This window comes from Priapulus caudatus, unplaced genomic scaffold (genome assembly GCF_000485595.1).
Source record: "Priapulus caudatus unplaced genomic scaffold, Priapulus_caudatus-5.0.1 Scaffold29, whole genome shotgun sequence".
NCBI classification, from domain to species: Eukaryota; Metazoa; Priapulida; class Priapulimorpha; order Priapulimorphida; family Priapulidae; genus Priapulus; species Priapulus caudatus.
In genome coordinates, this window is record NW_014577090.1 from 241,961 (window position 1) to 244,873 (window position 2,913).

Consider the following 2,913-nt stretch of genomic DNA (forward strand, 5'->3'; position numbering starts at 1 on the left):
ACCGCAGCAGGTGAGAAAGAATGGATTAAATATTATATCAATACCACACACACACACACACACACAAAACACAAAACACACACACACACACACACACAACACACATCGATTCATATAAATAATTATACCTACCTATAAAATCTGTATGAATAGCGGGGCACCATTACGACTCTGACAGCTGCCGGCTGTTACTATTACACGCAGAGTTACGACAATAGTCACGATTAAATATCACAATTATCTCAATAATTATTCATGAAATCCGTCGACAGATCTTTGATTGATAATTATGAGTAAATAACGATGCAAGCGAGTGGCGACTCGGGTATATATATATATATATAGTAATTATAACACGCATGCGCATTCATATACATTCGTATGAAAACTGTCGAGAATTTCTAGAAGTTAGAAATTGCGTGATGACACGACAAATCTGATCCTTCGGCTACAATTAGCGGCCCGTCTAACACATGAGGGACGTTTACACGCGTGCGGTGCGCGCGCATGTCGGTCCTACATACTCGCGCTCGTAAATATTCATGATTCTATCGCAAATAATTTGGGAGAAAGTGAATGCGTGCGTGGCGTGTGATAATTCTTAGGCATTGGTGAGGAATAGACGTTACGGGCGGGCTCACATATCACTGCTACGTACTCAGCTGTCAGACTAGTCGAGCTGGGGTGAGCCTACGCTGTTGCTGCTGCTGCTGCTGCTGCTGCTGCTGCTACTGCTGCTGCTGCTGCTACTGCTCCTGCTCCTGCTCCTGCTCCTGCTTCTGCTACTGTTGCTGCTACTGCTGCTACCGCTGCTGCTGCACATGCGTGTTTAATCCTGCTGTAGATCTGAAAATTCGAATGATGTAAGCTCATCATAGGTTAGGCTTAGGTTAGGATTAGAGTTAGGATAGAGTGGGTATGATTAATGTTAGGGTTAGGGCTAGGATTAGAGTTATGGTTTTGGTTAGGGTTAGGGCTTGGTTTCGGGTTAATGCTAAGATTAGAGTTGGGGTTAGGGTGAGGGTTGGATAACGTTAGGCTTCGGGTTAGGGCAATAGTTATACTTATGGTTATTGTTACGGTTATGTCGGTTATGGTAATTGCTATGGTTAGGGTTATGATCAGGATTATGGTTAGGTTTAGAGTTAACGTTATGGTTATGGTTAGGGTTAGGGTGTTTGGGTTTGGGGTTAGGGTGAGGGTTAGAGTTAGGATTCGGATTAGGGCAATAGTTATGCTTATGGTCATTGTTATGGTCATGGTAATTGCTATGGTTAAGGTTATGATCAGGATTAAGGTTAGGTTTAGAGTTAACGTTGGGGTTATGGTTAGGGTTAGAGCTAGACTGCCGTCCCGTCGCCGCCGCCGCCGCCGTGGCTGCTGTTGCTGTTGCTGTTGCTGCTGCTGTTGGTGGTGTTGTTGATGATGATGATGATCTATGTACCGGGTCCCCAAAGAAGGATTGGGCCGCAGAGACGTTCGGTGGCTGACGCGCGCGTGTTGCCTATTTACCGTATAAACGATGGCGTATTAAAACGCCGATTCGGGGGGGGGGGGTGATGAAACAACGGCTTCGATCGCTGCAAATCCCAGATGTGATGATGAGTAATCAAGTATGACAGCTGTGTGAGCACCATCTGATGCCTCACAAGATCCGTACTTCTCCGGTCAGTCCGAAGGGAGAAGCGAATTCTCCAGGAAGTATCAAATCTTTCTCTACGTTAAAATAGAACGGATGATGCGCGTTTCAATGCAGAAAATATCAAGTTAACGTTCATCCGATCACAACCGTATTCTCGGAAAGAGATCTGTGGAGGTTTCACTACCCAATTCACTCATTTAAAAATTCCAGGATCCCTGCTACTTTATGCATGGCAGACGATGATCCTTTGATGATGTGGCCGCGTTACATTTAGCGTATCATTCCTAAACTATATAAGCGCAATTCACTCGAATAAACGCGAGTGTAGCGTGGCAACGTTACTATCAAATATAAACATATGGTATTAAAAGGATAGCGGGTGAAGTATATACGGAAGTGGGTGTGCATTTAGATGCGATTGCTGACGTCACAGACGCAACACGCGATACCCGTTAGTTTTCGTTAAAACAAGATGGCAAGCATTTATGTAAATTCAACAAGCACGCGTGAAACTCGCTTTCTGTTACGTTACCTGCTTTTACATTCTCACGCTGACTCGACGTGACATTTGTCTTTAGTTACTAGTTCGCAAGCAATCGGACTGAAACGCTACTCGAATCATCGCAAAGAGTTCACATGTGTGTAGAAGTGAAATGTTCCCTCTATCCGCCGGGCACTTCAGTGGGCGATGCCCGTTGGTGCTGCAATGTTCGCGCCCGTAGTTCATGTTTTCCTCATTTTTATTGCAGTTGTTAGATTTATTTTTAAATGTTGTTCTTGTTGCTGCTACTGCTGCTTTTGTTGTTGCTATTATGTTGTTGTTGCTACTGCTGCTGTTGCTGCTGCTGCTGTTGTCGTTGTCGTCGTCGTCGTCGTCATCGCCAGCGGTCGCGGGCGTTGCGATTTTCCTGAGTTTCGCTGCTGAGAAAAAATTCCCGCAAAGGTCCGACGATGCTCTTGACTTCTGCCTGCTCTATGTCTCATTATAGTCGATTGAACGTCTTCAATTGTGAAGGAATTTACGCCTATGGAGTGAACAGAGCAAGAAATTTATAACGCTGCATAACTCACAATGACATGTCATCGCGCCCTGTAAATGACAATAAGCATTTATCGATGCAAAGCGAGTCTTTCAGATCTTTCTATTTGGTTTTTATCGCTTCATGTGCCTAAGGGTTTCTAATATATCTCTAGCTCGCTTTCTCGTTTTTTCTCTTTTTCGCTTTCTCTCACTCTCTCTCTTTCTCTCCCTCTCTCTCTCTCTCTCTCTC

General features: G+C 44.5%; 1 long non-coding RNA gene across 1 annotated transcript in view; it reads left to right on the forward strand.

Annotated features, from left to right (window-relative positions):
* Positions 1-164, forward strand: part of LOC106815590 — a 9,571-nt gene extending 9,407 nt beyond the window's left edge. Inside the window, exon 3 of the long non-coding RNA XR_001394761.1 lies at positions 154-164. This is a non-coding gene — a long non-coding RNA (uncharacterized LOC106815590). The remainder of the gene's footprint in view (positions 1-153) is intronic.
* The last annotated feature ends 2,749 nt before the right edge of the window (positions 165-2,913 follow it).